The following is a 25,334-nucleotide window of genomic DNA, read 5'->3' as shown; positions in this document are numbered from 1 at the left end:
AACTAGATACTGATTCACAATTTAAACATTTAGCCATTTCCTTTGCTTTTGTCAAAACTTACTTTTTACACAGTGAATGTCTTTTTAAAAGTTTTGAGGCCAAAATCAGACTGAAGGTATTGTACGACTTTTCTGTTATAAAAAACCAAACCAAACCAAACCAAACCTACCCAATCACAAACCACTTCACCTAAACTCCCATTATTTTCAAGTATCTATATTCATCTAAACTCAGTAACAGTCTGACAACTCAGAAAAGTACTCCTGTATTTCCTTTAAGTCAAATACTTTCCAAAGTCTGAGTTTAAACGACCAAAAAGAAACTAAGTGCAATCTGTGCTTTCAAAAGCAACGTGTAATTAAGGTCTCCCAACCATTTACTCAGGAAGAAATACTGTTGCTTCTGGATTTTAAATTAATTAAAATCACTTCCCTGTCAGATAGTATGAATGTCTCCAAGCAAGAGAGTCTTGATCTACTTTTTGTTGTTGGGAAGAATACATTCACCTAAAAAGGATACTATTTTCTTCCTTTTCTACCCCCTACTCCCCTCTTGACAAATGACAGAGAATAACAATTTTTTTCTCTGATCCAGCCTGGATCCTACAATAAAGTATATTTCTGGATTTTAAAATAATCTAGATTAATATGCTAAGACAAATTTTGAACATTTATAACACAGAGAAATTCTTGCAACTAACCTACAGCTCCCTTGCAAAAGATGAGAAATTTGGCAAGTTCAAAGATACAAGCACAAAGATTCTGATTGTGCTTTTCTATGTCCTTAAGGCATGTATGCTCCTGAACAATAATGATAAAACAACATTCAACCATTTTTTTTTAAATCTAGTTGAACCACTCGTGCCAGAATCAATTCTTATTAAACTAATGCTTATGAGAAAAGATCTTACAGGATCAGATACATAATATCGAGAAAACTACTGCAAAAGTTAGTGGCAAGATTTTAACTCTCCTTTAAAAAGTATATATCTGCAGAAACATTGTGTTCTCAAAGAAAGTGTTTAATATGAAATCATGTACTGTACATCACTCAATACAACCTTGAACAAAACCACATTAAGTTGCTCAGAAAGTTCAGAGTTTCATGTCATTTCCACCTTAATTTATCCAAATACAACAGACCACTGATAACACAGAATAACTTCTGACCATTGTGGTTTCTATTACCCTGAAGAAATGTATAAATTTCTATATTTAATATATGTGTTCATTGAATGAATAGCACTCAGCAACGTGTGGAATGCCTAAAATTAGTAGGCAGTTGGTCATCACTGTCACTTTAATTTGGCTTTATTCATCTGCTTTCCATCTAATTACAAATGCTGGCCAGTCACAACAACTGAGAAATGCTGCTGCTTGCATTGCAGATCAGTCCCTAATACTGGACTCCAACTGCACATGGCTGGCATCTGCACTGGTACCTGTCAGTATTATTTAGTATATGTTTAGACATTTAAATCCAAAAAACTTAAAAGAAAAAACAACTAAAATTCTGTGAACTTCCTTTAAAATTTGTCCTAGAAGCAAAGTAGTCTAAGTCCCACAGAATTTCTTGAGGAGGAGGAAACACAAACAAAAGGAAGCCAAGGATAGCCATGAAATGGCATCCCTTCCCTTCAAGGTAAGTTACAGACAATATTTTTTTTTTGTCCTTAACATTTTAATGAACATTATCACACCTCCAAACACATCAGAGACTACTGTCTTTGATTGTCACATTTATGGGAAGAGGATCACTTCAAATACACCAAAACATCATTACAATCTTGTTTCCAAGTACACACCACTGGCAACCTGACTGTTTCTCCCCTCGATGGTTTTTTTCATGCAGATACACTTAAAGCTGTCACTTTTAATCCTGTAAGCACAATTTTAACAAATGCTTTTTAACAAATTCTCATTATCATTTATCTAAGGCAGCAGTCATCTCTTACTGAAAACAAAAGAAAACAAACCCAGAAACTGAAGTCTTTTCACCAGGTTCAAGTGATACAACTTGTTACCACTGCAATGCTTCTGAAAAAGTTTGAAAGTGAACAAAATGCAGAGGAAACATAACATAATGAAACTGTGTAAGAGACATACATAATAGTAAGCAGGTAACCACAAAGGCAAGAAGTTGCTGTCCTCTAGCAGAATCACAGGTTTGGGTTGGAAAGGACCTTTAAAGACCATCCAGTTCAACCTCCTGTCATGGACAGAGTGGGGGATATCTTCCACTAGACTAGGTTGCTCAAAGTCCCATCCCAACTACCCTTGAACACTTCCAGGGATGGGACATCTGCAATTTCTCTGAGCAACCTGTTTCTGTGTCTTGACACCCTTATAGTAAAGAATTTTGTCCTTAGATTTCATCTAAATATACCATCTTTTACTTGTAAACCAAAGGCCTAAATCCCTTCAGGCCCTGCTAAAAAGTTTTCCTCCAGCTTTGTTATAAACCCACTTAAAGTATTGAAAGGCAGTGGGAAACTCTTCCTTAGTACTGGGATTTCCAACCAGCAAGGCATTTTCTTGGATAAAATGAAAATCAACTATAAAGCAGGCACAAGTACAATGAAAAAAGCTCTGCCAGACCTGGCTGGGCTCTATCCAAGTCCAGCTCAAGCTTCAGAGCCACGCTGCCCAAAAGGAGGCTCAGGAGGCAAATGGGGCAACTTGCCAGGGGCAGGGGCACAGGAGATGCAGTGCACAAAGAGCACTGACAGAGGCAAACTGAACTAACAAGAATGTGAAATAGCACCAATTTTGCCAAGTGAGGACCAGCTACATAAAGTAGATAAATCAAACATGGTACAAAGAGTTAAAAAAGGGATGTTTGATGAAAATAGCCTAACAGCACATGGTACTGCTAGTCCTCACTAGGAGAATCTGACAGTTACTTAAAAAAAAGTCATAGTAATTACTGGTCCCAAGTTGATATTATGTACCCTCATGGGGAACTGATATAACTTGATTTTAGTGCTTTGCAAAGTAACTCTTTATCCTGGACCTGTTCTTCCATCCTTTGAAGATGCATGCCCTGCAAGTTTTGCTACATCTGAGAAAAAAAGTCCTTATCTTATGGGTATCTTTCACTATAGCTGATTGTTGCAATACAGTCATAAATTTAACACAGGAGCATGGACCACCAACACTGTAGGAACAGAACAGAAACACTGCAATGAAGCTGGTTGGGTTTTTTAAATACGTAAATGTTGTGCTCATACAGATGTGTGATGACCTCTATGAGCTGCATAACAGTGTAACAAATGGGTAATTCACTTGCTCCACAAACCACAGATTACTGTAGTATTTAAGAAAACATGCCATCTGTAATATAGTTGCAAATCATTAGCGCTTTTTAGACCTGATATAGAAGTTTACTTAAAGAAGTAAGTGACAAATTATAAAATACTACCTATTCTAGAGCCTGTAAGAAAATACATAAACTCACTAAAAGATTTCTTCCTCTTCTTCAAATTATAAACACTTTCTGCAGTATTTAATAACCTGAGATATTCCATTTGGAAAAAAAAAACCAGTTCATTTTTCTTGATGCTTCATAACCCAGTTTATAAAACAAAGCCTTTAGAACCAGGCTGCAAGCCAACAATTATCAACTATTATCCAGGATTTAATTACTCCCTAAGTCAAAGGAACTGTGTTTAAAGCTATATACTACTTCAGTGTCCTAATAAATCACTTCAATAGTGAAACTTGTTTGACCAGTTTCATTATTATGTCAACATAAAAATATTTGAAACACAAGAAATCAAGAAGTATTAAGTGAAACCATCTCGGAGAACACTGGAAAAATTTCAAGCAGATGTAACTACAGGAAAACAAGTAACTGGCATTTACAAATATTTTGTCTTCAGAGAAATTATCTGTCTTAAATGTAGGTTTAACAAATTAGTAATAAAAGGAAAGTACACTAAATGAATATTATCACTTTCCCATCAAAGAATTCTTAACATGATTTAATTCCAAGTCTACAAAATCTACAGTATACCAGTCCTGAAACAACTGTGTGAAGTTTACTATGAAGCAAGCACACAGATTTATAATTTTAATCAAATTATACATGTTTGAAATACTAGGGTTCCTCAAAAACATCAATTGCATGTTCTTTTCTGAATTAGCAATATGCACTGCTTTCTTTAATAAAATTTCTATATTCTTGTTTTCCTAAGAAGAGCTGTAAAACTGCCATGGACAGAAGAAATTCACAATTTGGCAAATGGGTGATGCAGGACGAAAAAAATGCACTTTGGCACTCTATTTTAGTCATGAAGACAGAGCAGACAATTTTTTTTTTCTTCCCTTCTCATTTTCCCTCATCAGCCAACAAGAAGCACCAGATCTACTGACTATATGCATACTACGTTACTGCAATGGCTAAGAAAATCAAGTGATGAAATGGAAGGTAAGAGCAGCAGGCACAGCTTCAAGTTTGCATCTCATGTATCAAGCCTTGCCTATAGTCTCTTCTACTACTGAACAAGCATAATACCTCCTTTCCAAAGGAAAGATATCTGGCAGGTTACATGGAAACCCCTGCTGCCTGAAGCCAGCCTTCTTCACTAGTCTGACTGCTACCTCCAACACTTGGAGTGATAGAGGAAGGAAGCATCACACTACTGAATTTGGCTCACTTTGAAGTCACTATGAGGTAGAAGCCAAGTTTGTCAAAAGCCTTAATAGTTAAAGATCTCCCAGGCTTGTTCACGAGAGTATAAGGCCTGTCTTATATTAAACGTACATTGAGCTAACCAGAATATTCAAAAGCTGCTAAGGCAATTTTCAACAATTTTAACTAGTTTTTGAAAGACATAGATTCTTTAGTAATAGGAAAGAAAGCTATTTTTAATTAGTTTTCCTAAGCAGGAAAAAAAAAAAAAAAAGGACATTCCTAAAATTATGAAGAGCAGTAAAATCAGTTCATTATAATTACTTACTATAGCATTATCATGTCATTTTTTATTTTCCCAATTTTTGGATGCAATGAAAAATCATCTTGATATAACCTATAACAAGCAGTCTAAACACTTGAAAATGGTAAAATGATATAATTACACATGCACATACAAAAAGACTAAGCCACCAAAAGCCCAAGTCTTTACTTCTCAACCCTTTTTGACACTTCCGAAATTCAGGCACACATCCAGAAGAACTTTCTGCCCCACGTCTGGTCAGTACAGAAATTGAGGTTAACCTTTAATTTTTAATGTCACCTGCAGCCAGTGACTGCTTTTTCTAATGCAAGTGACAGATAAACAGCAAAACACTCCCAAGATGATACACAAAGCACCACATACCATAAGTGCATTTTTATTTTTATACCAACTCAATTTCTCAAATGGATAACCAATGTTCCTACTAATTTACATTAAGAATTGAGCGAGGCATGAAAATTGTTCTGATGCATAGGCTCTATTTCTTTAATGTACTGCATAGTGTTCTGTATTTTATTGCAACACTGGAAAAACCTAACTACACTTAAAAGGTACAGAAACTACACATACAAAAACACAAGCACATACACGTCTTAAAAAATCACTTCACAAAGAGTTTTAAATTATCCAGAGAGTAGGAAGGAAAAATAACTAATTAAAGTCACTGATAGAAGTCAGTAAAAGCAAAAAAGTTGTTCCCATTAAAATGAATTTTCTGACCTTTAATTACTTGAACTAGTATTTTTTTGTAGACCAATACTAGTACTTTAAATCTACACTGCTAGGATTTCAACTTTATAATTCCTTCATACAATTCAATACTATCACCCTAACATTTGCAAGGTAATTCCAAACTAAACAGAGGGAATATGGCAAATTGAGGTAATATAGTCTAGCTATTTAAGGCCAAATTGGCAAGTCTTTAACAGTAAACACTGTATCATTACTAAACACTGCCATGTTGTTAATGTAAGGAGAGGTTTAAATTAGAGAGTGAATTGCCCCTTCAGGTCGGGACTTGGGGCATATTATGGGAGAAAGCAAAGAAAAGCTCCCACTGACACTGTCTATGTTTCACCAGTTCTGTGGGAAGCAGACTGCAATACAGTTATCCGTCACTTTTAAAACCAAATACTGCAGACAATGTTTTCACTTGTCTTTTAAAATTTAGCGTAGTGAACTGGGGAGAAAAGAACCTGTGTTTGTAAAGGAAGATTTCTTTTGATACAGAAAGGGTATCGAAAATAGTTTTTCGACAACTGCAGGAGACACATCACAAACATCATTTTTATATATGTTAAATGTGTAACTATGGCATTAATGAAAATGAGGCAAACTCAATTTGCTTTTTAAAAGGAAAATATAAAAAAATTAACTCACACAGTGGTGGGTGCTCAAATACAAAGGAGACAGTTGTCTTTAGAAGGATATTCTCCGCACATTCAACAGTTTAGCAGTGCTGGGATGTGGCCCAGCCACCAGGAGCAATGACAAAGCTGGAGCAGCAGTTCCAGTACCAGACTTCTGGAATTGACCTTCAGATGGAGAATAAAGACACTTGATGAAAAAATGCTCAAAATATTTTTAATTTTTTGTTTGATCTAACAGGATTCAAGTAGCCTAAGCCACTGGATTTCTTCTGGACATTTCAACAGGACAAAAACAAAAGTGACTGAAACTAGGTTTATTTTTTAAGTCAAATAAGTATTTCACACAGTCATGTATCAGAAGAGATAAAAACAACATGTAAAATAAGTCCATGTGGTTCAATTTATTTATTTCTACGGTGACAATAATGGTAGAGAGACAACTCTTAACAACTTTAGCAGTATGAAGACTTCAGTATTCAATCTGAAATTTTTATCAACATGCAATTCTTGGCTACTTCTCAGTATTATTTTCTCTTCCTGTGACTGAACTTCTTAACACCATGTATCTTAAAAATTTCGGTAATTTGACATTGTTAGATCTATTTTCTATAAAGCTGTTAATTCATTATTAATAAGACTCCAAAAAATTGTATAGAGTTCAATAGCACACTGCAAACAAACTAAAAATGTTGAAAGCTATGGTTCTAAGAGAAATTTAACAAATGAAATTCCAGCAACTGAACAGCCATCTATCTTTTAGTAACTCTCTTTTAACTGTTCAAAAATGCACTTTTTAAATCATGAAAAAAATATTTTTAAAACAACCTCTCTTCAAAACTTATTTATGCAGAATTTTTCAACTACTTTGAGATAATTAAACATAACAATGGATATACTGATATTTTAAAATAATTTTTCCTATTACAAATATACAAAGCTAATAGTGTTGAATTGGAAACACCATCTTCTCTTTTTGAAAAGCTGGTACTTTACTGTTTCTACAGTGTTTCCATCACAAAATATAAGAACACAACCATCTAGACACATTTTTTTTTAAAAAAAGTCTTAAATGACACTTATTTTCCAAGTAAATACCCAAATAGCTCCTGAAATCTGACCACTGTTGTCAGATTAGAGTGTAATATGAAACTGTAATATTATGGTGCTGTAATATTTAGAAATATACCATGAAAAACATACTCACTGTGAAGAAATAAATTTAGGGATTTCTTTTTTTAGAAATTAAATTAAATACAATTGTCTTCTCTTGAGTATATGAAACAGTTCCAACCAAATAGTGGGCTTGTTTGGTTTTTTTGTAATTTGGATTAGCATCCTAGTTGCAACATACTAGTACATAAATGTTTTTATTCTAGAGCATACTTTGAGTTATTAAGCCTGGCATTAAATTTTGTAACAAGATGTAATATATCTAATTCAAGAGGGCTTACAGTATTCCTGTATTACTTATTAATATGTTAAGTGAATGTCTGGACAATTGATTTCAACTAAGTTTTGTGAGTAAAACATGTGACAAAATACAATTTTCAAATTACATAGTCCATTTGTCATAACTACCATTCTTTCTAGTTTTTATGGATGTTAATGAATTAAGCAAAAAAAGCCACAATGACTAAATAAAGAACATTAGCCATTTCAGAATTTAAAAGAAACTATTAGTACAGTTTATATAAAGCCATTAACAAAGTATCTTTGCTGTTCTGCTTTCTTATTTCCTTTTTCTGCTTTTTATACCCTCCTTCCTGTATTTGCCCCCGAAGTCTGTATGTGTATATTTGTAGAGGACTCACTACAGTGAGACCACAGCCTTGTACTGAAGCAATAATGAATAGCAATTATATTGCTCAAGTATCATGACAAGCCAATAGTCACTAATCAGTGATTGCTTTGCTTAAGAAAATCAATATATTTAACATACTAATCCTGTAAATTCTTATGAAACAACAGAAACAGTCCCAGTCAATGGCTTAAATAATGTTTATGTAGCAAAAAAATAGAAAATATTTCTGTAAGTTTTTAAAACAGAGGTGATGATAATGTATTTCATATCAGTCCAGCACAATGATTTTTGTGTGATTCTTACAATTGTGATAGTTGTTTTCAACACGTTAGACTGTAGAACAGTCTTTATGCCCGCACTGATGTTTTCTGAGTTACAAATGAGTCAAATAGAGTATGGAGGATGGGAAAAGCATGATCTCTGTTTTAGCCTTTGGACTAGCTGAAATCAAAAGACAGACTTACTGTGAATATGAAGAAAATTATATCAGAAAAAGAAAAAAAATGAAGATATGAATAAGTTACTGGAATAATTTACAAAACAGAATAGAATATTATGTTAAGATTTGTATTAACATGACACAAGATATAAAGATTATTTTTCTTGAAAAGTAATAGACAGTAACTTGACTACAGGAGCTAAAGTATTAGTAAGAAGAAACAGGAAAGAATCTGCCTGTATTTTAACAAAAGTGATAGCATCCTCATGTAGACAGCTCACTTTGAAGGATCCATGCTAGACACTTCCAGAACCTACTTGGGGACTCCATAAATCAATACCATGGCAAATGCAGACCATCTGCCAGACTTCTTGAAAATTATTTACAGAAAATAGTCTTCAATGTATGAATAAAAATATTTCTCCATTTGTGCAAATGCTTCCATACCCACACAGAACAGAGCAAAGCAGGAGTTCAGTATCATGTGCTAGTAGAAGGTTCTTAACAAGTAGAAAATTACTCCCATGTTGAAAGAAGTAGGTATCAGGAAGAAAATGCAGGTAATTTGCCTTAAACCTCTAAATGGGAAGCTAAATTTTCAAGGTAACAAAACCGGTACAACAGTACATACTTTCCAAAGGAGTATTTATGTTTCCAGTGGTCCACTGGTCATACAACTATGTTCTGCTTAGAAGACTGAGAACAACTGATGAAAAACATCCCAACGCTTTGCCACTTGCTCTCACTAAGTCTTACTTCAAGATCCTTTCTACAGACATTAAACTAAAGGGCAGGAGGAAGAAAAGGGAGTGAGAACAAAGAAAAGAAACTAGCTTATTTAACTACATATAACTATATATTTTACTACTATAACTAACTATTCTCTGTTCTTCCTCCCCCAATACTGTTTCCATTTTTAAAAAAAATACATAACTAAGAATACATGTAGCAAATCATATAAATTACTTTGATATTTCACTATTTTAGTAAATACATTTGATTATTTTCTCATAAGATTTAATGGTGTTTCAAAGATCTATGCTGAAGGATCTAAACCTGAATGTTTTTCACAGTCTTTCTATTTAAGTAAGTAAATTTTAAATTACAGTTTTATTTCAAATAGCCATGTACTGCTTTTTTGACATTTGTCCATCATAATACTGTAACAGAATTAAAATATTAACATTGACATCAAGATGTACTGCAAGTATTTTAAGAAGAATAATTCCTTTAGAAACAGAATATGTAGCATATTTAAAGTATGGAATTTGGTTACTGAAGAGAGTCCCACTTCTGCATTGCTTCTAAGGTATACAGATACACAAAAGAGCATTTTAAGATGCCAGAAGCCGAGTAAGATACTCTCTTGTATAGGTCTATTAAACCTGTGAATGCAGAAACTGCTGCATTTCACAGTCTATTATTTATATGACAGAATGAAGATCTGAAAACATGAAATATAGCCTTAAATTATTCACTTATTCTTTTCACAAAAGGAGAAACCGTCAATCTAACACTAAAGGACTTCAAGCATATTTCTAAAGGTTTTGTGAAAATTGCCTTATTTATCAAAACTTTATTCCCTCTGTTTGTTCATTAAATACTGTAGCTTTGCATTAAGGTCAAGCAGTGTCAACCAATTACTGTTGTTGGAAAAGCCCTACTTCCTTAATACTCAAAGAAACCATCGTATATAGTAAATTATTTTAATAGGCAAACTGAACACTGTTTACCCAAAGTACATTTCAACCATAAAAACATATTTTCAGGGTTTCTATCAACAATCAATTATAGTACTATTTATTATGACAGTAGCATTAAGCATGACTCTTTGTCTGCTCAAATGCCAGCCTTAAAAAATATACATCTATTTTAGCATATTCAGCAATATTCTGTTCTTAGCTCATAATAAAGAAAAGTAACAAAAATCAAGTGACTTACAAAGCAAACCGAAAGGCAAAACTTAAAACATTGAATTTTAAAGAAACAGTATCAATTGTTGGCTTCTGTCCTCATTCTCTGTTGGTGAGCAAGAGGGCTCAGCTTATATGACAGACCAGAAAAGAAATCCACCCTGCTTTCACTGCTCCTAATTTTGTAGTTTTGTTTTTTGTTCTCCCTCTTGCAATATACAATAAGAGGAGTAATTTAAGTGGTCATACACAAATTTATTATATGTCAAGAAAAGGCCACCCATAGGCCATCATATCCAATACCAAAGTCACAGTCATTCAGAATAAAAGGATTTCCATAAGGTATTTTGATGTAACAACACAGGACAGTCTCCCTTGTCCTACCTCAATCTTCTACCTGACCCATTTTAGTGGCCTGCAGTTCAAAAGGCTAGAATGATGGTTTTAGTATGCAATCACCTTTATCTTTACATTTTATAGAAGCAAAACTTTGGATCTCATTTCCCTTTGGAACTGACCTGTTTATTCACATTCCTCCTAGTACACAAGAAGTGATAAAAGAACACTTAATTTTCCAATGGTAACCTTTGAAATCTTACTATGAGCCTAACTCTGCCTTTCTGAAGTTACAAAACATGAAAAAGGAAAGAAACTTTTTTCTCCACATCCTGTCACCTTGTCTCACTAGAAAAAAGTTTTCATCCATGCCCTGTATCAGTGATCAATGAGACCTACAGTGATACAAGACACATACACTGTTGCTACAAACAAGAAGAGAAAATAGAGTAACAAAAGGAATTAAAAAAAACCCTGAAAAGAGTCATGCTGAAAATTATGGAGCAGAAGAGACATAACAGAGTAGGGTCTGTTGTCTCATTATTTCTAAGAGATCAAAATAAAGAAAATCAAAAGAAGTAGAAAAGAAAAAAAAAAAAACAACAACAAAAAACCCCCAAAAAACCAAACTTAGACAAGTCCTCTCCAGTCCCCCCCAGGATGAGCTAAATCCCACCTTCAAATTACAGTCTACCATTGAAACCTGAATAGATTTTAGAACCCAATACTGCACAAACAAATTTCAAGAAGATAAAAGAAGACAGAGAAAAAATTATTGATACCTTCAAACTCATCTGAATTACTTCACTAGGAGGGTGTTAACTGGTTTCATGGATGAGAGGTAACAGTAGATGTGAAACGAGCTTGAGATTAGAGAGGTTTTAAACATGTTCTGCATTGTTGATGCCATATAGAATGAAATACTGCCCAGATATAATCATTATAGGTTGGACACAAAAATGACAGAAATCAGCAAGGAATTGTTCTTGAAAAGATATTTTCAACAGCTCTGTCAAACTGGGTATATATTTCAAATGTAACTCAGAGACATTTGCTTAATTTGTTTCTATCTGGTGTTTTCATAATAATCCTAGTGACTGCAAGTCACTAGAGTATTTATAAAATACTAGAGTATTTATAAAATCAGCAGATAATACAATGTTGGGATAAATCAGTAGCACATCAGAGGACAGGATCTGATCTCCAAATGCTTTTGAAAAATGGAAGATATGGTCAGAAATCAACAAGGCGATTCAACAAAGACAAATCCGATGCACTATATTTAGAAAAGGTGCATCATAGATACGAACACAAAATGGACACATTTCATCATTCTTTGGCTAAAATTACGTAGAATTTCATATAATGAAAAATGCAACACCAATTATTTTTATTTTCACATTACATGTATGCTCTTAGAGGGAGCATGAACAGCTCCATACATGAAAATCTAACACACAAACAGTAGAAAGAAATTATATCCTGTATTGCACAGCATGAAAAGAAAGCATTTGTAGAAGGTCTCCTTTCTCTGTACTGGCTTCTTCAGCCATTTCATGGATAGCTTCTTATAATTTCTTACTTCTTGTCCTGTAATAACAATTGCAAATTGTTTGCAAAATGAAAGTGGCATGCTAACCAACAGCACTTCTGTGAATTAGAGAACAATCTTTAGCTTTAAGGGACATGTTATTTGAGTATATTGGATCAGAAGAAATGGATCTTCTGTACTGATGAAACACTTCTTGAAAGGACAGAGAGAATAAACTTTGCTCTTCTAGATCCATCAGTTCTGCTGGATAACACTACCCAGCAGTGGGAGATATGGAGGTGGGTTGTAAGATAAGGAACAGGCTAAAGGCAAGAAGAGCTGTTTTAATTATAGCTGGGAACACAGAATTTGTTAAAGGAAGTCTAGTGTATAATTACATTTGAAAATTTAGCAAGATGCCCAGAGGCTGGCTTGCAGCTGTCAGGAACTGGTAACGCCAGAGTTCTGCTCAGGAGGCAACCACTGCTACAGCTAAGCACACCTCCATCTCCCTGTAGTTGAGCTGACTTTGATAAGGCAAAGGAATGACTTCAACTAAAATTAGTAAGATCACACAACACATGAAATTGTACCTATTCTCTGTAAAAAGTGTTCAGAGATTGGGCATTATTTTAAATGAAGTTAAATGTATATCTGCTGGTTTTGACACTACATTGAATATTTTTCTTGAATGAGTGTCAATGGTATTTTGTGAATTGCATATTTTATTTAATAACAGATAAAATTCTGGTGGTTTTTAATAATATTAATTCATAATCAAACTAACCTCATCTAAAGGATAATATGGATTTGTATACAAAGTCATAGTTCTCTTTTTGGTCTATCTGGTCCAACCAAATGAAAATGAATGAGGGGAAAGCAGACAGAATGCAAGAATAAATAAAAAAAAAATATATATGCTTCTTCCTTGGATTTAGAGCTGAATCTGTTACTCTGCAGACAAACTGATCAATTATGAAACATGACTAAGCCATTTTGGGGGGGGAAAGTAGGATTGAACAACTGAAAAAACTGCTCATTTTATATGAAGTTAATGATTCTACTTCAAAAAAGTATATTCTGCTAATTTAGATTTTAGCAAATGAAGTGCTGTGCATGTTGGAAAACATCACCAACTGTATTACTGGTGTTTATTTAAAATACATCTGGCTAAAAAATGAGCAAGAATCATAATACAGTCATAAATTTGACCATATAAAATCATGTTGTCATATTAACATCACAAGAAAATAATAAGCTCTGGAAGACAGAGCAGACTCCACAAGCTTAATCCACAAATGTAACCCAAAACTTTAGAGCAGAATTATTTCTAAATGCTGTGACAAGTGCTTCTTTTACTTCAAGTTTATGTCTCTGTAAGGAAGTTAAGTATATATGTGTAATTGGCATTACGGCCTTAAGGAGAGAAAACTGAAGGTCATTTCAGCTTTATTAAATCTACTGCTGCTTCCAGATTGAAGAAAGTGCTTAAATCCTCAAATCATATTGAAAGTAGAAGTGCAGGCAGCACATCGAATATTCCATATTTGCTCCATTAGTCTAATGATTTTGTTTGATACCTCATTATTAAAATCAGTATAAATACTTCAGATGTCTTTCCTATAGAAAGGTAGAAATATTTTCTAAGTATCACAGACTTTGCTCACTTAGAAAAATGTTCTCAGCATAAGACTGAATAAAAAGTTCATTTCTGCGCATAAAGTCTGGCTTTGGCTCAGACTTTGGTAGGACTGGTTTTTGCTATCTACAGTTCATTTGAGAAGAGGAAAATCACCCCAGAAATCAGCTATTTTATACAAATTTCTCTCCTGTAATTTTCATTATATCAAGATGGACATTCGAAGGATGATCAATAAAAGAAGGGTACCTATTGAACATACAAAGTTTCAGTTTTGTTTGACTTTTAGAGATAATTAACCTTTACAATTTCACATATTCCTTTGCTTTAATTTTGAAATTAAAATATAGTCACTTTAAAAATTAGTCTTTAAAAGACATGCAAATTAAAACCAAAAGATAAGTTTTGTTAAAAGAGAAATTAAAACCCATTTTGAAAGAGATTTCAGGAGTGCAATACTGCTTTCAGTCAGTGACTTAATTTTTATTTAAAATATAATTTTTTCAGGGTTGTCTAACTATATTCTGAGCCTTGGTCAATTCTGGCTGCACAGATATTGCAAATGTAAAAGAAACATGTCAGGCTTCATATTGATTTCTCCTACTTCAAGCATAACAGTTTCCTATGTGGACTTCTGTCACATCCATCTATATTGCATTATATAATGTAGCTTTAAGGACTACAATGATCCCTTCAGGAATGCACAGAGAAGAACTTAGTCTTTCATCTAAAATACTACTGTAGAAGATCAAAAGCATTTTCATGAAACAGTTACCCTTATGTATCAACAATTCCACAGTAAAATACAAGAAAGCCAACTACATTACATTGCTGATTGCTGCATGTTCTTGCTGTAGCTCTGGACAAAAAAAAAATAAAAAAAAAGGCCTTTAACCTTCTGAATATTGATTTTGAAAGAAAAAGAACGTCTTATATGGAATGTTTCTGTAGATTCTAGTAAGTAAGTACAAAAATCTGTAAGCCTAAGGGCACTTTTACCTTTATTTTAATAGACAGAAAGATCCCAAACATAAAAACAAAACAGAAGAAAGAAAAGTCAGAATGACCTTCCTTGTTGATCCATAATGGAAAATGAACACAGCTCACATTCGTAGAAAATGCACTCTTTCCAAGAGCACGAAGTTTTGTACAGAAATAAAACTTTCCAATACAGTTGAAAAGCACTAGTTCCCCAATCTGTCTGTGCTTCCAAGTAGTTCTACTTCTTCTGCAACATGATGTTCCTATCATCACAAACATGGTGTGTATTCAATACAGTTTTAACACACAGGGATGTACAATATTACATCTTAAATGACAAGGGCCAAAGACCAGTCACACTAAAGCTCAAAACCTGGGAATCAAAAGGCAGTTTGCTGTATCTGTGCCAAAACTTGTTTTGACACTGCTCATATCTGTACATAACATACAAGACATTACCTGGTCTTTCAGATTATAACTCTTTTGAGAAAAGCTATTTGCCACTTTTATGTTTTAGCTAAGGAGTTATGATTTCTGTTGCTCTTACCACTAGATGTATCCATAACATATGATAATTTCTCTTTTCACCCTTTCTGATTTGCACTTTTCTATGTATCTGTCCATTCAAACCAGCAATTTTCAAAACAAGTTGCACACATAACTTAGTAGAGTTTTAACATGTATGACCATTTTTATAAGATTCAGGTTATCCATCCAGATGAAGGTAGACTTTACCATAAAGTTACTTAAAATGGGAAGAAAATCACCTACTGTTTCTAAAATTGCTTTCAAATATTTTAGTTTGCCTCTATTCTTTTTCTCATAAAATAGGGGATGTCAAAGAGCATATAAAAATTCCTTAAATTAAGGAAAGAAAAACAAGAATGTACATTATATATAAGTGGTAATAGGCAGAGACAACTTCACTAGGCTGTGACATATGACATCTGGTAGACTATTATCATAATAAATGGGAAAAGTAGGTGATATTCTTTCAAAAGCAAGGTATGAAGAAATGCATCTTCATCAGAATGACAAACGTATCTGCCTTTAGCAAACATAGGTCAAATTGAAATTCAATATCTATGAACTAAATATTTCACTTTATTTAATCTCCTTTTCTCTTTGATTTTAAAAATTTCGCTGAAGTACATCTTCATTTATCAGAGATATGTATTCATATAATTTAATTTCTTTTTAGTGAGGATAAATTAAACTTGATAATAATCAATGGCTAAAAACTCACAAGAAAGAGCCTATTGCTTTTTCACATTTTTACAAATCACTTTAACTATGTAAAATAATAGCTTAATGATTGTCAAACAACAATCTACATATACCGTACATCCATCTGTGACTCCTATTGGTATAACCATGCAGGTATCAGAGAGGTGTTGAAATCGCTTCAGCTTTGCAACTGATGAGCTGAAAAGTAAAACCACTAATCTCCTGGGGATCATACTATGTATTTCACAGTATGTGCAAGCTACAAAAAAATTTTCTCATATAAGAGAAAGAAAAGGGAAACACTGACTTTCTGAAGTTAGATCTTGTTCCCATAAATCATGTTTCTTATGGTTCCTTTTGCCTCATGCTTTATTTTTCAATTTCATGTCATCAGATGAGAATAAATGGAAAGAACCATCATAAAATTCATATTCCATGGAGACCGAAAATTGTCACCGGGTCCTTTAAAAAAACTTAAAACACTGCCTTTTTACTTATGACTAAAACCAAGTCCTAATTTATATTTAGTCCTTTCAAAACTAAATATATACCTGCAAAGTAACATTTCCCAGATTATAATTTTCTACATATAAAAAAAATAACAGAAGTTTGAAAGTCACCAAGTGAACGGTCAAGTCACAAAGCAATGATGAGTTTTTGTAAGAGTCACAGACAGAAAGAATTCAGGAAAGTAAATGAAAGAGGCTTTTTACTTTTTTTACTTGTTTTTGATATGAAAAGTTACTTGGAAAAACAAATTCCATAGAGGTACTGAAATATAAAATATTAAAAGAAAGATGGTGGAAAAAAAAGGTGGAATATTAATATCAGTGTATTCCTAGAAATCCATTTGCTTGATAACGTGTTAGTTTTGGGGTCTTTCGAATACTCTGCTGGTGAAGACAGTCTGTATGATGGTATTTATTTTTCAACCACTTTCAAGAAATTAATAGTGATTTGGTCACATATTTTCAGATTCCAATACAAGCTGATGACATTAAGATACCAGAGAGATTGATTTGGCAAGTATATCTCTATGTCGTGTGTACTCTCACTTCACAGCTATTGTCTCTTGTAACACATTAATGAGGATGCTAGAAGCATAGGAAAAGAAACCACAAAAATTTTGTGATTTCTATAGACTCTAATAAGTGCATGACAGTTTAACGCTGATTTAAGATGATCTGACAGGAGACAGATATCCCATTTTGGCCCTGTCCCTGCCTTCCTCTGGAAGATAGGTTTCTGCTGTGAAGCAAGTTGTGTCCAGCCTCTCCCATTCACTGAAAAAAAAAGATCTTGGAAACACAAACCTGTCTAAACTTCTTTAAGAATAAGATGATGGAGCAACTGAAATAAGAAGAGTATCTGCTATCTATTACTATCAGCATAGACAGCTGCCTAACACCTCATATCTCGGTTAGAGACTCTTCATAACAAATTAGGGAGCATTTCACAAATCATGTCTTAGCAGAAAAACTGCATCAATTTGCTACCCTAATCTGACCATTTTCAGTAACAGAGTTCGTATTCAAAACAGCAGTTATACTGAGCTCAAGAAGAAGATTTTAAAATAAAAACCAGAATTAAATACAGCAGAGTACAGAAAATTGAGAAATAAGAAAAGTCACAATCACTAACTTTTACAGATACAAGAGAAACTTCATCCACAGAAATTACCTAGAATTATGAAACATTACTATTTGATAAATAAAAATGTAATCCAATCATTAATGCTTGAAAGCATCAATTTAAGCTCATCTACTTTCAGCAGGAAAAAAACTAAACAAAAAACCAAGCAACCGTATTTGCCTTATTTGTTAATTCCTTTGTGTAAACTTGCAGTTGACAAGGTAAACTTGAAGAACCTGGAAATTCAATCAAAGTAATCTAAATGACCAGCTAATAGCCAAAAAAATAATAGATCTAGTGCAGATTTTACTCTGACATAAAGTTGTTGACAATACATTTCTCAATAAAGAAAAATTGAATTATAGCCTTAGGGTGGTTTAATTTGGTACAAATTTTGAATAATGTTATATACATTTCCAAAGCAGATGCTAAGAGACTCTACAAGGACACTCAGCTCAATCAGAAGCCAGATTAAAGTTCCATCTGGAGCAAAACAGTTCCACAGCTCTATTACAATTAGCAGAGTCACCAATGTCAGATTCAAAAGTTGGGCAATGTGAAACTCTTTCTCTTCAAAATACAGCTATGAGTCCAGAAACCAAACAAATAGTTCACACATCTTTAAAACAGAACTTTTCAAGCAGTCACAAAGTTGCACTTCTGTAGTCAGGTGAAAACTCTCGTTTGCATTATTATGGTCATGTGAATCACAAAGACTACTCAGACACAATTATTGCATGCATGTAGCATTAAAATCACAAGTGTTCAAGTAGCTGCAAACTCAAAATATCAGCAGGCTGAGAATAGCACAGAAGCTACTTGCATTAAATAAAATTCAAGCTTGATTTCAAATTGCCCTGATCTTTGCCTACCCAGTTCCCAGACTTCTTGTTATGAAACAAAGCATTTTCCCAATATGTCATGCTGGAGAACTGCACCGTGAAGTGACCCACCTTTAGACAAAATAAGAACAGAATTACCTAAGAAACCTAATGGCTGAAAGTGAAAGCCTAATTCTTCAGCCAAATATTCAATGTAACAATGTTTTCCTAGATTTAAGCAAAAACTAAATTTCAACTCAAGTTTACCAAATGAAAGCATCCCTTCAAAGCACAATTCAGCAAATGGTAGTGCTGATACACAGACAGTAACAAACATGCTGAAGACAGGAAAATAAAATATGCCACATGCCTTAAATTTACTATTTTACCATTTAAATAAATAATACACTACACAAATAAGCAAGCCTGAATGTGGAAGTTAGAAATCAAATGCCCACATCTTGAATCTCTTTCCCCCAAAATAAATCCACAATGGTTAAGTAGCAACAGAGACTTTTAAAAAATTACATCTCATTACACACATTTTCATCAAGAAAAGACTCGGTTAAAGAGCATATTTATATTTTTCCAGTTGCTGGTTACATTAATCAGCCTGATTTCTATTATCAAATAGTAAGCTGCTGAAGGTCTGAAAATATCTACAGTGTCAATATCCAGATAAGGTCAAAGTGAAGAAAAAGAGAACTGCAGCCACTGTCCAGTTAGTAGCCCATACTGTTCTGCAATGAAGAAGTAAATTCGAACTTCCAAAGAGAACAGCAATATTCACAATTTTATATTTAGTACCTTTAATTAGTGTTCAAATACTATCCAATAATGTCCACATCAGAAATTTAATCTTCTAAATCTTTAGAGAGAAAAATTAACAATCTGGAGCAACAATGCAACTTTGTCCTTAGACAGCCTCTGTTGTTATTTCTGCAAAGAGGGCACAAGAGAACTATTGCCTACACTATGCAGCAGGATGGAGGCATTCAGAAGAAACAAACAGGAAAGACTAGTGGAAATTTAAACAGAGAAGCAAGATACCACAATTAAGATCACTGCAACCCAATCAGTGCCTTTGGCAGAACACTGCCTTTTTAAGGCGCCGGTAAACAAGAGTGTCCAATGCTGCCGGTTACACTAGAAAGGGTAAAGGGCATCCACAAACTCCAGCGCTGTGAAATGATCACTGTATTTCAGTTCCACACATGAAAACAGTGGTTCATCACAACAGCCAGCTTCCCTATTAGTAAACCCAGGTTTTCTCAGAGATTAAAAAATAAAATGGCACCCAAAAATTTAAATGTTAATTTACAGAAAGTAAAGGATTATAACTGAAACACGTTTCAAATCCTGGGCTGGGGCCACACCACAAGCCTAGGGAGTCTTTCCAACAGTGTCCAGGAAACTACCAAATTCTTCTCTAAGAAATATCCATGGTGGTAACCGATTATTCATGACAGAGGAATGTTTGGACAGCACAGGTCCTGGTCACCAGCTAACTGCAGTGATACAGAGTAAAGCACAGGCTTCAAAAGGTTTCTCCAAGAATTATCTTTCTCAATGTTGAGTACATAAAAGCCTTATTGAAATCAGGCACGTATATTAGGCTTTTGCAAGAATAAGGAACTATTTAGCTCATTCCCACAAGCAGTAATCATCTACACTTTCAATCTTCAGCACATTTTTCTATGAAGATATGTACTGCAATGTAAAGATTTTCCAATATAATCCATCACCAGTGACTCTTGTGGCAGTTATGAACTTGCATAGCTCTGGACAGAAATGATGCAGTAACTGAAGAATCTTTCCTTCCTCATTCAAACACTCAGTAATCCAAGTGAGCAAACATAACCATAAGTACTTTACTTCTTAGTATCACACTACCTGTCCCCAAGCAAATAATGAAATTTCTGGACAAAGGCCAACTACAAGCATATTTAGTTTCAGACCAAGCAAGGAACGGAAAGCAAATAGCAGCATCTCTGAATGATCTCTTTGTGAGGAAAGAGAGGAAAAATATTTATTTTCACTATTCTGTGTATCTCAACAGCTCTTGACCTATGATGAACTCTCACCTACTTTAAAAGATATCACACAAGTTCTGGTTACTCAAGTGATCTGCGTAATTCTGGTAGAAAACTCCACACAATTCCCAGTAGTCCCTTGCCTGTGAAATTTCTGAAGTATCTGCTCTGAAGTATTCTGCTCCTTCTCAAGAGCTACATACAGCTGTTTTGAGCCTTGCCAAGTGACACAGGCATAGGATTAACAGTGTACCAATGCACCATTCCAACTGCCTCCTATGATCATGCCACCACCTTAAAGCACTTGAAAAAACCACCTCATGGACAAACAGCTGGCTGATGCTGAATCTAGTGAAGATATGGATAAGGGATGGTGGAAAAAAACCCCAACTGAAAACATTATTTAGTAGATTTTTTTTTTTAATCAACAGTTCACCAATCTACTCTGTAGCCTAGCAACACTCTTACATCCTTCGTTGATGCTAACCTGGTATTTGGCAGCATCTGCAGAAAAAACACTTATCACCACTTCTGTTAGCTGGAAAACTCTACTCCATTCTAGCAATGACTAGAAGTTACTCAATTATTCATATCTTCATCATCACTCACACTGCAGCATATTTTAAGATCAAGGCATAAAATTCTGGGTTTGAGCTCTCTCCTCTGTGTTCTTGCCTGATATCAGTTTAAATGACTACCCAAATTTTGATGGGGAAGAAAATTTCCTTTGATTAGAATGACAAAACTCTTCCATATGAAGGACAAAATTTTCTTGGAGGTTGGTCCAAGACCACAAAACAAACATTCCCATCAGGTAACAACCACTGTGATCATCAACTCCAAGTCCAAAGTGCTTTTCTTGCTCTTGCTAACCTACGCATCAAACTGTTTTGATCAAACATTTTATACTAAACAAGCTGCTCTTCTGTTAATACTTTATTCCCTTGAAAGACACTGATAGAACACAGCACTTACTGCTTGGCTGAAGCATCACCAAATACTGCTATGGGGAAGAGACTACTGGACCTCAGCAGAGAGGCAAGATCCCAGTCCACATCGGTATTACATTTGTCTGCCAACAGCTGCCATGCTCCTACTGCCTTCCGCCTTCCCTACTATTACCAGAGAAGGTTTACCCCTCTTTTTATAACATGCACTTCTCACTTGTTCCAAAGGAAGCAAACACTAAAAAGCTGACGATCATCTTCACACATGAATTACTTCTCATTGGCAAACACCTTTGCTGTGCTTTCTGGATATCTGCTTTAAATGAGAAAGACAAGACATAGACAAGATAAATTTAAAAAGTGGTCTAATGTAGAAGGTAAAAGGTTGTATTTTTTTTTTTTCAATTCTATCTTCTTCTGTGTTCCATAGCTTGTTAGCCAAAATTGTTTTGAGCAGTTGATTGCATTGTATACAGTGCACTCCTCCCACCTCTTAAGGTAGAAATATAAGAAAGAATTTTGGGAATATCTCCTAAAATTAATTTAATTTTAAAAGACAATGCACTACATAGATATTTACAGAAGTGTAAACTGTCTTTAAATCAGTATTTTAATCACTGTAGGCAGTCTACTTCACCAACAACTTGGAATTGACACTCTTCTTTTTTTTAAGGAAAACAGGGCAGATTACCTTGACCAAATTATTCCATTCTATAATACACAAAGACAGATTAGTAATTATTTGTTGGAGGAAAGCTCTTCCACGTCACTTTTTTTTTTGGTATGTGCATCAAGATGATTAAAGAACAATTCTAAGGAGATGGAATAACAGAACCATAGAAACATTTAGGTTGGAAAATACCTATAAGATCATCAAGGCCATTTCCTCTTGTCCTACCACTTGTTACCTGGGAGAAGAGACCAACCCCCATTTCACTACAACCTCCTTGCAGGTAGTTGTAGAGTGCAAAACAGTCTCACCTGAGCCTCCTTTTCTCAAGGCTTCCTCAGCCATTCCTCACACAACTTGTGCTCCAGACCCTTCACCAGCTTTGTTGCCCTTCTCTGGACACACTCCAGAACCTCAATGTCTTTCCTGTAGTGAGGGGCCCAGAAATGAATAGAGGATTTAAGGTGTGGCCTCCTGTTGGCCACACTATTGCTTCTACAAGCCAGGATGCCACTGGCCTTCTTGGCCACCTTGGGCACAGTGCTGGCTCACGTTCAGTTAGCTGTCAACCAGCATCCCCAGGTCTTTTGCTAAGCCACTTTCCAACTACACCTTCTGCAGCCTGTAGCGCTGCACGGGGTTGTTATGACCCAAGTCATAACTTGGAAGGACTTGGCAAGTTGCGTTGTTGAACCTCATGCAGCCATCCTCGGCCCATTGATCCAGCCCGTCCAGATCCTCCTGAGGAGCCTTCCTACCCTCCAGAAGATCAACGATCAACACTCTTCCTCAATTTGGTGTCATCTGCAAAATGACTGAGGGTGCACTTGATCCTGTCATCCAGATCATTGATAAACATATTAAACAGGGCTGGTCCCAACACTAAGCCCTGAGGAACACCACTTGTGACCGGCTGCCAGCTGGATGTAACTCCATTTACCACCCCTCTCTGGGCTCATCCATCCATCCATCCATCCATCCATCCATCCATCCATCTTTTACCCAGCAAATAGCACACACACAAACATCCAGTTTCTCCAGGAGAATGCTGTGGGAAACGTTGGCAAAGGCTTTACTCATTTTGAGTAAATGCATCACCTTGTCATAGAGGGAGACCAGGTTAGATAAACATGCCTATCATAAACCCATCCTGGCTGGCCTGATCACATGGTTGCCCTGTACGTGCCATGTGATGGCACTCAAGATGATCTGCTTCATGACCTTCCCCAGCACCAAGGTCAGCCTGGCAGGCCTGTAGTTACCCAGATCCTCCTTCTGACCCTTCATGTAGACAGGCATCACATTTGCTAAGACCCAGTCAACTGGGATCTCCCCAGTGAGCCAGGGTGATAGTAAATGTTTGAAAGCACTTGTTCAGCATTTCCACCAGCTCCCTCAGTACCCTCAGGTGGATCCATCCCCACAGACCTGTGGGTGTCTAAGTGGTGTAAGCAGGTTGCTGACCATTTCCCCTGGGATTATGGGGACTTCATTCTGCTCCCTGTTCCTGTCTTTCAGTTCAGGGGGCTGGGTACCTGGAGAACTTTTAAATACTGAAACAAAGAAGAAGACATTAAGTATCTCAGCCTTTTCCTCATTTTTGTTGCTATGTTTCCCCCTCATCCAATAATGGATGGACATTCTCCTCAATCCTCCTTTTGTTGCTAATATACTGACAGAAACTTTTTTTTCTTTTATGGCAGTGGCTAGATTAAGTTCTAGTTGGGCTTTGGCCCTTCTGATCTTCTCCCTTCGTAATCTCACGACACTCTCGTAGTCCTGAGTTGCCTGCCCCTTCTTCCTAAACTGATGCACTTTTCTGAGTTCAGACAGGTCAGTGTTCTTCCTCACTGGTTCATTTTTCCATTTTAGGGTATAAAATTGGAGAATGGGAAAATTAAATGAAGTTAATACATGGCATTTGAGAAACAAACAAAAGGAGTTATTTCTTCACGGAGTTAAAAGTCAAGCCATAGAACTCTTTGTAAAGAGAATCAAAAAGTCACCACATTTTTGGAGGAGAGGAAAAAAACAGAGTTGGGATGATGACAACCACCACCACCACCACCGAAAAAAATAACATACACACATGTGCTGGTTTCAGCTGGGGTAGAGTTAATTTTCTTCACAGTGGCTAGTATGGGGCTGTTTTGGATTTGTGCTGAACACAGGGCTGACAATATAGAGATGTTTTTGTTATCGCTGAGCAGGGCTTACACAGAGCCAAGGCCTTTTCTTGCTTTTTGCACTGCCATGCCGGCAAGGAACCTGGGAGTGCATGGGAGGCTGGGAGGAGACACAGTTGAGACAGGTGATCCCAACTGACCAAAGAGATATTCCATACCATATGACATCATGCTCAATATATAAAGCTGGGGGGAAGAGGAAGGAAAGGTGGGACATTTGGAGTGATGGCATTTGTCTTTCCAAGTCACCGTTACACATGACGGGGCCCTGCTCTCCTGGAGACAGATGAACACGTGCCTGCCCATTGGAAGCAGTGAATTAATTCTACACTTTTCTTGCTGTGTGCGTGGTTTTTGCTTTCCCTATTAGACTACCTTTACCTCAGCCCAAGAATTTTCAGGCTTTTACCCCTCTGATTCTCTCCCCGATCCTGCTGGAGGGGGAGTAAGTGAGCGGCTGCATGGCACTCAGCTGCTGGCTGGGGTTAAACTCACAAAAAACAAACAATACAGCTGAAAGCTGATAGGTAAAAAGACACCACTGCTCGTTCTCCTTGGCAAAAGCTTCCAGATTTCCAGAAGGCAGAAAAGCCTATGTGGGAAATAACGTCACAGACCTCTTAAAATACTAAGCAAACTTCCTAAGAATCTTTCCTCGGACAGGCTGGAGAAACGAGACTAGGTTTAGAAGTGTGCCTGGTCTGAGTCACTCTGGCTGTCATATGTCTCACTGTTAAAGGTATATGGAAAATATGGGAAAAAACCCGTAAATAGTTTTCTCTGTGACTTATCCAGCATTTCTAGATTGTGACAGTCTCTCAGGTGGATGCTAAATAACCTATCTGATTTT

General features: G+C 35.6%; 1 protein-coding gene across 3 annotated transcripts in view; it reads right to left on the bottom strand.

Moving 5' to 3' along the window:
• The window catches only part of TBC1D5 (TBC1 domain family member 5), a 289,772-nt gene that overhangs the window by 242,252 nt on the left and 22,186 nt on the right, over positions 1-25,334 (bottom strand). For all 3 annotated transcript variants that reach the window (XM_018075719.1, XM_018075718.1, XM_018075720.1), the window contains exon 2: positions 6,339-6,493. The gene's annotated coding sequence lies outside the window, so the exon portion shown is untranslated. The remainder of the gene's footprint in view (positions 1-6,338; positions 6,494-25,334) is intronic.

Source organism: Manacus vitellinus, unplaced genomic scaffold, assembly GCF_001715985.3.
Source record: "Manacus vitellinus isolate BGI_N305 unplaced genomic scaffold, ASM171598v3 scaffold_3_pilon, whole genome shotgun sequence".
NCBI classification, from domain to species: Eukaryota; Metazoa; Chordata; class Aves; order Passeriformes; family Pipridae; genus Manacus; species Manacus vitellinus.
The sequence above is the reverse complement of the archived record's forward strand: the minus strand, read 5'-3'. Positions and strand labels throughout refer to the sequence as shown.